Raw genomic sequence first — 10241 nt, 5'->3', positions numbered from 1 at the left:
AGACGCGTGCGCATGCGCACCGAGCGCAAACGCCGGATGTGCCGTTGAAACTAGACCGCGGCTTCGTCCTTACAAAATGGCGGTGACCGAATTAGAATCACGTGGCGGGAAGGGGCGTGGCCGAAAGGCAGCAGTAAGAAAAACTGCGCCGGAGGACGGGGAGATGGGTGGGTTCAAGCGTAGGTGTTCCGTTATTCCAGTGTTTCTCAACCTTGGCGACTTTAAGTCCTGTGGACTTCAATTCCCAGAATCCCCTAGCCAGCATGTTTTAAAAGACAGAATAGCTACCTGCAGCTTCCTGCCCATCTCCCTTTGTCAATGAGCCATTAAAGCCTGAGCTAGTCCACTTTACATAATAAAAAGTTCTCTCCTTCAGATCCAGAGTGATGGAATTAAGGCATGATCATATTGGCCCTTTACCCAATTCACCACCATGGCATCTGAGAACTCAACCAAACCTGGATTCAAAACGCAGCCTGGAGAGTTGCCCTCTGACAACCAATCAGAATACAGGCCAAGAGAGGGCATAAAACCAGGGACTCAGCTTCTCTTCCCCCTTCTCTTTTCTTCTCTACCAACATTGAAGCATGTGATCACCTTTTCTGTTCAGGATTCAAGCCATGTGGTCCTGTCCACCATTAAAACCATCTTTACAAGCAGCCTCCATGTCTCCAGTGTCTTTTTCCCCACTTGGAGCCGAACCCAGAAGGACATTTCTTCCAACACAGGTTAAATCAGGCAGTCACTGTGACTTGAAACAGAGGCAGTAGTACCAGAATAAGGATTGATAATGAGGACAGCAAATGTTATATTGACATATTGCCAGCTGTAAGATGGATAAATAACACCTAGTTCTGCAGTGAGGAAAGGCCTTGAAATTGCCTAGCCTTATTTCTATGCACCATAATTAAACCTCTTTATCAGCCTTGAACATCCATCTTATGACTTCAAAACAAATAATAATATATTTTTCAGCAGACTCTGAGGGGAGCTAAGAAAAGATAAATGCCATGCCTATGTTAAAAAATTCAGGAACATGAAAAGAGGAATTCTTATCATTTTGGAAGAAGCAAACAGCTCTCAAAGCTAGTAAATGGGATAATTGCCCATCATTTCTTGCTCCCAGCCTCCTTTCTCTCCTTTTTGCTCACCTTCTCACTGCTGAATCATTGCAAATGCTAAGATTCTAGTTTTATCTGCCTTTTGTGCATTACTAGGCAACTTGTGACCCATTGGATCATCCTTTAAGAAGGGTAGTGCAGTCTGATGTGACCAGAGTGAACATTAAATTTTAGATTGACCATATACAGTATTTCATGAGCTTTCTGACTTCCTGCTGGCTTTCTCATTGATTTTGTTTATGGGAAGCTGGGAGGGTGTGTCAGAAATCATAATCACATGATCCTGATTAAAACTTGTCTGAATATCATGGAAATTTAAATTCCACAGGATTGATGGGTCCTGAGTTTTTAATGCATTTTTTAAAGTTATTTAGGTATTGATTCAAAAATTGTTGTGATACAATGCATTGTTTGGGTATCAACAGGCAAACAGCTAAACACATTTAGATTTTTAGTAGTATATAAATACATATTGCAAAATTACATTTAAAGTTATCCTGCCCCTATCCCTATTTCACATTATTCCTTTTATATTCTCTAAGAACTTTTAGGAGCTCCTTCTTTGAATTGTTTTACTTTACAAACTTTGATTCCCAAAGAAAGAATTTTTTTTCCTTTCTAAGAACAATCAAACTGCCTTGCTGTCTACAATGAAATTCATTGTGTCATTTCATTTCATTCATTTCATTTATTAGGTTTGTATGCCGCCCTATTCCCAAGAGACTCAGGGCGGCTGACAATAAAAAGGGAGGGGATATAAAAATAAAATAAAAACAAACAATTTAAACAAACAATTTAAAATACTACAACAGCCGTAACCTCGAATGGGGCTGGATAGTTCAACAGCCCCAGGCCTGCCAGAACAGCCAGGTCTTAACTGCTTTGCAGAAGGCCAGAAGAGTAGTAAGGGTCCGGATCTCCACGGGGAGATCGTTCCAGAGGGCTGGAGCAGCCACAGAGAAGGCCCTCCCCCGAGGAGTCACCAGCCGACATTGGCCGGCAGATGGAATTCGGAGGAGGCCTAGTCTGTGGGATCTAATAGGTCTTTGGGAAGTGACTGGCAGGAGGCGGTCTCTCAAGTACCCAGGTCCGATACCATGTAGGGCTTTAAAAGTAACGACTAGCACCTTGAAGTGTGTCCGGAGACCAATGGGCAGCCAGTGCAGCTCGCGGAGGATAGGTGTAACGTAGGTGTACCGAGGTGCACCCACTATCGCTCGTGCGGCTGCGTTCTGGACAAGCTGAAGTCTTCACACGCTCTTCAAGGGCAGCCCCATGTAGAGCGCGTTACAGAAGTCCAGTCTTGAGGTGACGAGGGCATGAGTGACTATCTGAAGGGCCTCCCGGTCCAGGTAGGGCCGCAATTGGTGCACCAGGCGAACCTGGGCAAAGGTCCCTCTGGTCACAGCCGACAGATGGTGTTCTAAAGTCAGCTGCGGATCCAGGAGGACTCCCAGATTGCGAGCCCTCTCTGAGGGGCGTATAATTTCACCCCCCAGCCTGAGAGATGGAATAGCTGGACCATCTTTGGGAGGGAGCATCAATAGCCACTCAGTCTTGTTGGGATTAAGCGCCAGCTTGTTCGTTCCCATCCAGACCCTGACAGCCTCCAGGCCCTGGCACATCACTTCTACCACTTCACTGAGTTGGCACGGGGCAGACAGATACAACTGTGTATTGTCCGCATATTGATGATATTTAATCCTGTGCCGGCATATGATCTCACCCAGCGGCTTCATGTAGATGTTGAATAGGAGGGGGGACAGGACCGAACCCTGCAGCACCCTGTAATTGAGGGGCCTAGGGGTCGATCTCTGCCCTCCGACCAACACCGACTGCGACCTGTCCGAGAGGTAGGAGAAGAACCACCGAAGAACGGTGCCTCCCACTCCCACCTCTCGCAACTATCGCAGAAGGATACCATGGTCGATGGTATCGAAGGCCGCTGAGAGGTCAAGAAGCACAAGGATAGAGGAATGACCCCTATCCCTGGCTCGCCAGAGATCATCGATCAGCGCGACCAAAGCAGTTTCCATGCTGTAACCAGGCCTGAAACCAGACTGAAAGGGATCCAGATAATTGGTTTCATCCAAGGACCGTCAGAGTTGAGAGGCCACCACTTTCTCAACAACCTTCCCAACAAAGGAAGGTTGTTGAAATTGGAGACTGGACGATAGTTACTCAAGATGGCTGGATCCAGAGAAAGTTTCTTCAGGAGGGGTCTCACCACCGCATCCTTTACGAGGTGCGGGAAGGACCCCTTCCGGAGAGAGGTGTTAACTATCGTCTGGATCCAGCCACGCGTCACCTCCCTGCTGGTCGAGACCAGCCAAGAGGGGCACGGGTCCAGTATACCGGTGGAGGTACTCACCGCTCCCATGGCCTTGTCCACTTCCTCAGGAGCGGCAAGTTGAAACTCGCTCCATAAAATTCGCTCAAGACCTTCCCCCAGTACCTCGGCTGGTACCATGCAATTGGAGTCCAGATCTGTCAAGATTAATGAAAGGTATCACTTGTGTCAGAAGTACTGAGATGCTTCCAGGTAGAAAGGATTAGCCAGTGACATCACTGTTGTCCAGGGGACACCCAGTTAGGGGCACTTTTCATGTCACCTGGCTGGAGCTGGAGTAAAGGACAGGAGCTCACTTCACCACACAGCATCATTGGGTCTCAAATGCAGGCTTGCTAACCTCCAATCTAGTGTCCGAACCACACAAGCCACCATGCTCTTTAAAAATACCATGATAGCACTGTATACCAAACTGACATATGTGTCTTAAATGGCAAGACTTATAATACAGAAGCAATAAACATAGCTGCTTTGTCTTCTCAGTTTTGTGAAGCCGCTTGTATATATTTTGTGTCAAAACCACAGAAGCTCAGTAGCTTAAAGATGCTGGAGGTGGTCTCTCCTCTGGTGATTTGAGTCTTAGCACCGTGTGGCAGAGTGAGCACCTGTCCCTTGCCTGAGCTTCTGCCCACCTAGCAGTTCAAAAGTATGCTATGTGAGTAGATAAATAGGTACCACTTTGCTGGGAAACATGGCAGAATTTTGTGTGGAAGGTCAGACTCCTGCCAGTGCTGGACCTACTCAGATACAATGCCTGACTGTGATGAGACATTGGTGGTGAGAAAAGGCCCCAGATGATGCCACAAGATGCCACTCTTCTTTCTGGTACAGAGCTAGTTCATCCCCTGTGGTGCACTCTGGATAAGCAAGTGAGCGCAAACTAAATGGACTAGCACTCTTCAGCAGCCAAATTACTATTATGTATTAACATTGTAGTCTCCTAGCTACTTGTACCATCAGAATACACTAGATTAATATGTCAAAATTCCACCAAAACGGCTTACCTTCAGTTTCTATAGACATGACACAGCTTATCCGATATACGTGAGCAAAATGGTATGAGTATTGCATACTCCTAGAATCTTCTTCATGAAATTTAAAAGATAAGTTTTCAAGTACAGACATGGGGCAATCTTCCATGTGATAAAAATATCTGTATTCAACTCCGATGCTATCATACCATATTAAGATGATGGAGTCTATAGTCCAGGTGGAGATACAGAAGAAATGGAAAGAAACTTAAACCATTGTTCAAAAGTTAATAGAGATAATAAATCTATCCATTTTGGTTTATCCCAGTTTTCTTTTTTCCCCCCTGAAAATATATCAAGTTTATTTTATTTTTTCAGTTTCTATTTTGTAGAATGTATTGAACTTGATTCATTGAGAATATTCACTAAGGTTTATATGCATTGGGGACACGTTTTGCCAAATCTATATATCCATACTTGCACAGTTTTAAAGTAATATAGTTGTGTATATTAGCGTCACAAATACACATATTTGTATTGGCTTTTGTAGTATATGCGTTCTAGGGGCGGATTGCATTGCAAAATCTGGAGAACTGAGTTTTTAAAAACAAAACATCTATAAGACTATAAGACGCACTGGTGTATAAGATGCACCAAGATTTCAAAGAGGTAAGTAAGAAAAAAAAGTTTTTGTCCTCCCTGGCCCCCAGAAGCACTCTGCAGGCTTCAGCAGGGCTGGGGGAAGGCAAAAATGTCCGTGTTTTTGGAAAAAAAAAAACAGGTGGAAACAGGCTATTTTTCACAAAACTGGGGGCATTTGTGCCTTCCCCCAGCCCTGCTGAAGCCTGCAGAGTGCTTCTGGGGGGTGGGGGAAGGCAAAAATGCCTCCATTTTGCAAAAAACGGCCAATTTTTCGCAAAAATGGGATGCGGGGGCAGGGCTTCAGGAGGCCAAAAATGGCTATATTCGGTGTATAAGACGCACCACAGTTCTTTTAAGGGGGGAAAGGTGCTTCTTATACTCCGAAAAATATAGTAAACTATGTTTAGTTAATTAGTATGCTTAGGCTTAGTTACTCAAAAGGCTTAAATTAAAGGGGGGGGTGGATAAGCTACCAGATGTAAAGGATTTTGGATTACTTACATTTAATATTTTAAGGCTAAACTCCAGAATATTTGGACATTATTTTTCATTTAAAATTGCATCCTTTTGGAAAAGGAGACGCCAACGTCGCGATGATACAGACATGCGGTCTCGAAGCTCCGAGACCACTGCCAATACTTTTGCCGCTGGATGGTCCAATCAGACCTAAACTGTCCCATAGAGCTGGTGAACAGGAAGAATATGTCTTGCTGATCTCAGGGACAATGCAAAGTCCCTGATCGATCCAAGAGAAGTTCTTCAAGCCGGCGACAAAAAGTCCAGCCTAAGCTGATGAAGTTGGGACAGCTCCAGAACAGAAGGGAAGTGGAAAGAGAAAGTGTGTCCATCTGCTGAGGAAATTTTACTGCTTTGGGAAAGACTGCCAAACATTTTTTTTATAAAGTTAAATTAAATCCAAAAGCAGAAGAAAACAAGTGGTGCATTGACCTATATTGGATTGCTTTGGATAGTGTGTTTCTTTTTCTTTGTAATTCTACTTTGTGGATTGAAGTGCTCGTAACTTTTTTTTTTAAGAGAACGGATCAGTTTTTCTTCTATTTTTTATTTTTATTTTTTAATATATGGATTAAAGTCTTCTTTATTTCAAGAAGGGCTTTTATTACTTGCTATTAATTCCAATTAAGAACTTTGTTTCTTTTAAGTTTGAAATAACATTAGAGAGTGGGAAGCAATACTGTCACTTGGAGGCTGGAGGCTGGAGTTTTTGAAACAATGTACTGTCCATTTTCCTTTTGATCTCACTGACTTTATATCTCAAGGCTCGGCAACTTATTTATAGAAAGTGATAAGGAAGGGCACAAATTGTTTTTACAGGTGCACTTTGAGAGTCTTACTGGCACGGGAGAGAAAAAGAAACAGAACCTTCTTTTTTGAAGATCATAAATGAACTTGTGTTTAAGCTAATTTAATATAAGAAGCCTTGAAAGCCAGAGTGGCAGTATCTACCAGCTTGCCAAAATGGCACAATATTCAAAAGAAACAATAACTTTGTAAAACATCTTGTCCAGAATTCAAAATTTATTAGAAATAACAGAGAGAATTGAGAAGAAGATGGAAAAAATAGAGTTTATAACAGCAAAAAATGATGGGGTCAGAGTCCCAAAAATTGAAGAGGAAAATGATTATAAAGACAAGACAACTGATTACCAGTGGAGTGAACATGGTTAAAAGTGGGGAAAGGGTAGTATGGAAAAGGGAATTAGTATGGAAACAGGAACTCTACCCCGGATTTCAAGGCATGGAAGAAGAAAAAAGAAGAAAGACGGTGGATTTAAGGAGCGAGAACTTCTCAGAACCACGATTGCCAACCAAAGATAAGCTGATTAAAATAGCAGATGGAGGGCATCAAGATTACTTAAGTGATGCTACAAGCAACAAGCTGCGGAGAGAAGTCCACAAAAATTTTATTAAGGAAATAAATAGAAGATCAATTCCACAAATGACAAAAGAAATAAGACTGTATTATTACTGGAAGGATACAGGCTGATATATGAAAGTTGATAATAAAACATTAATTTTACTAATTAGTGATTAGTAATTTAGTAATCTCTACAGTGCTATGTTAAATAAATAATTGATAAGGATAATAAGGTACATACATGTGTTGGTTTGATGAGAGGAAATTTGATATAATTAGTGAATGAATTTTTGTTAATAAATAATAACTATAACAATAACAATGAAATGACAAGGGATATAGTGAACAATATGTACATATATATATGTACTGGCTTAATAAAAGGAATTAGGATATAAATTGTAAACAACGATTTGGAAAGGAGGATTAGAAACCTTGTTATCAAACATAATTAATTTTTACTTAGAATATGCGATAAAGGGGTAATGTTATTAGATGATATTAGAAATAATTAATGAAATGCTACTATGTGGTTGTGTTTTTAATTTTGGACTATTCCTTGCAAAAGGATGTTAAAACAACCACAGTCAAATGAGAAGCGTGGTATGTTGATAGTAAGATATATAAAGATTTTTGATTTAAAATACAGAACGTGATTTGAATTATAAGTAATGACTGTGGAAGAGATGCATGAAAGTTATTTGTAACCAATCGACACACTTCTACAATATGATTAGTGATTAGTAATTTAGTAATCTTTAGAGTGATATGTTAAATAAATAATTGATGATGATAACAAGGTACACACGTGTTGGTTTGAAGAGAGGAAACTTGATATAATTAGCAAATGAATTTCTATTAATAAATAACAATTATAATAATAATGAAATGACAAGGGATATAGTTAACTGTGTGTGTGTGTGTGTGTGTGTACTGGCACAATAAAAGGAATTGGGATACAAATAGTAAACAGTGACTTGGAATAGAGGATTAGAAATTTTGTTATCAATCATAATTAATTCTTACTTAGAACATGTTATAAAGGTGTAATGTTAGTGGATGATATTAGAAATAATTAATGAAATGTCATTATGTGGTCGTGTTTTTAATTTTGGATTATTTCATGCAAAAGGACGTTAAAACAATTATAGTCAATTGAGAATTGTGGGGTGTTGATAGTAATATATATACAGATTTTTTATTTAAAATATACAATGTGATATGAACTATAAGTAATATACTGTGGAAGAGATGCACGAAAGTTATTTGTAACCAATCGACACACTTCTACACTATGTAACGAAAAATGTTTTTTTTCTGTGTTGTGTTTGTCTGATTAACCAAAAATAAAAATAAAATCTTTTTTAAAAATGCATCCTTTTCTTTTAAATTATAACCAAATGAGCTTCTTTGTAAAAAATATGTGCAATCTTTTGGGGTTCAGAGTAGCTATATTGGATTGGCCTGAAGTGGGAAACAGCTTTGTACTCGCTATCCTTTATTCAAACATGATTTTTACAAGATAAACTTGGAAGCCATCCATTTTTGTCCCACTTCCTCATGAAACAGTTAAAAGTACCATACAATAATTTAAAAAAATATGCATATAAAAGTTTAATCTGTTGTATAAAAAGTATAGAAGAAAATTACATGTTTCTCCTAGATTTTGTTTCTCAAAGGCACATTTAGAGTAGCCTGACTAGCCTTTGGGCTCAATTGCACCTGATTCTGTCACCAATTACTTCAGTTTGTGATTCTGTCTAGAGACTTAGAATAAAACACAGTTTTTTACATGCAATAACTTCTGGCATGATTTCTGTCCTACTTCAATTTTTCCCTTCATTTAGCAAAATTACAGCATTGGAAGGGAACTTGGAGGTCTTCTAGTCCAATCTCCTGCTCTCAAGCAGAAAACTTTATACCATTTCAGGCATATGATTGCCTGATCTCTTCTTAAAAACCTTTGGAGCACCCACAACTTCTGGAGACAAGTCATTCAACGATAAATTGTTCTGTCAGAAAATTTGTCAGGAAGTTCTAGGTAGCTTCTCTACTTGATTAGTTGCCATCTATTACTTCTTGTCCTGCCTTCTGGTGCTTGGAAAATAGGTTGATTCCCTCTTCCTTGTGCCATTATGCTATGATGTCACCCTCTAGTCCTTTTTTTTAATTAAACCAATCAATAAAAGAAAAATAAGAATACTCAATTCCTGCAACTGTTCCTCGTATGTTTTAGTCTCCAGTTCCCTAATCATCTTTATTTTTCTTCTCTGCACTTTTTCTAGAGTCTCAACATCTTTTTAATAACATGGTGACCAAAACTGGATACAATTTCCAAACGTGGTCTTACCAGGGCATGAAGACTTCATGTGATACTAACACTCAGTGGTGGGTTTCAAATTTTTTTAGAACTTCTTCTGTAGGTGTGGCCTGCTTTGTGGGAGTGGCATACTGGCCATGTGACTGGGTGGGAGTGGCTTGGCAGTCATGTGACTGGGTGGGCATGGCCAACTTGTAAAATCTGGTGAAAGTCACTTAACAATGCTCTTGCTTAGCAACCAAAATGTTGGCTCAGGAACTCTGGCATTGAAGCGTACAAGTCTTAAAGCTGTCAAGTTACAAGACCCTTGCACCGTTAACCGTTTAGAAAAAAAACCCAGGGGTGTTCAAACTTGACAGCTTTAAGACTTGTGGACTTCAACTCCCAGAATTCCTCCTTTCGCTCTTCATCTTGATGATGTGCGGACGGGCAGGGGGAGGGAGCTGGAACCGGTTCTAAATGGCACTGTAGATTTGTGGAACCTCTTCTATAGAAGAAGTTAGAACTGGCAGGAACCCACCCCTGCTAACACTTCATGTGATCTTGATTCTATCCCTTGGTTAATGCAGCCTAGGACTGAGTTGGATTTTTTTTTTTTTGACAACTGCAGCATATTTTCTGATTTTTGTGCCATCTAATCCAATATACTTCTGGGCTTGATCCATACATTGCTTCAAGCAATGTAATTGCTCCTTTCCTAGAGGCTCAGAGCTGTACAGTGTAAATTGTAGTTTATAAATCATGGTAGCTAGATCCAGAATTTCAATACAAAATGCAGATATGAAGAAAATGAATATTGCATTTTAGTGCATGGAATAAATCAAGCCAAAAGCTGCTATCTTGTGAATTTTGGCTGATCCTAATAAAAATATTGCATCACTTGTATTTTTTAAAAATCTTATTTCAGAATATCATCCCCATCCCCCCAATACCAATATCCTTTACCCTTTTTTATATG

The sequence above is a fragment of the Thamnophis sirtalis genome, unplaced genomic scaffold (assembly GCF_051295495.1).
Source record: "Thamnophis sirtalis isolate CommonGarterSnake01/CBP01778 unplaced genomic scaffold, rThaSir2_p1.2 scaffold_6, whole genome shotgun sequence".
NCBI lineage: Eukaryota > Metazoa > Chordata > Lepidosauria > Squamata > Natricidae > Thamnophis > Thamnophis sirtalis.
The sequence above is the reverse complement of the archived record's forward strand: the minus strand, read 5'-3'. Positions refer to the sequence as shown.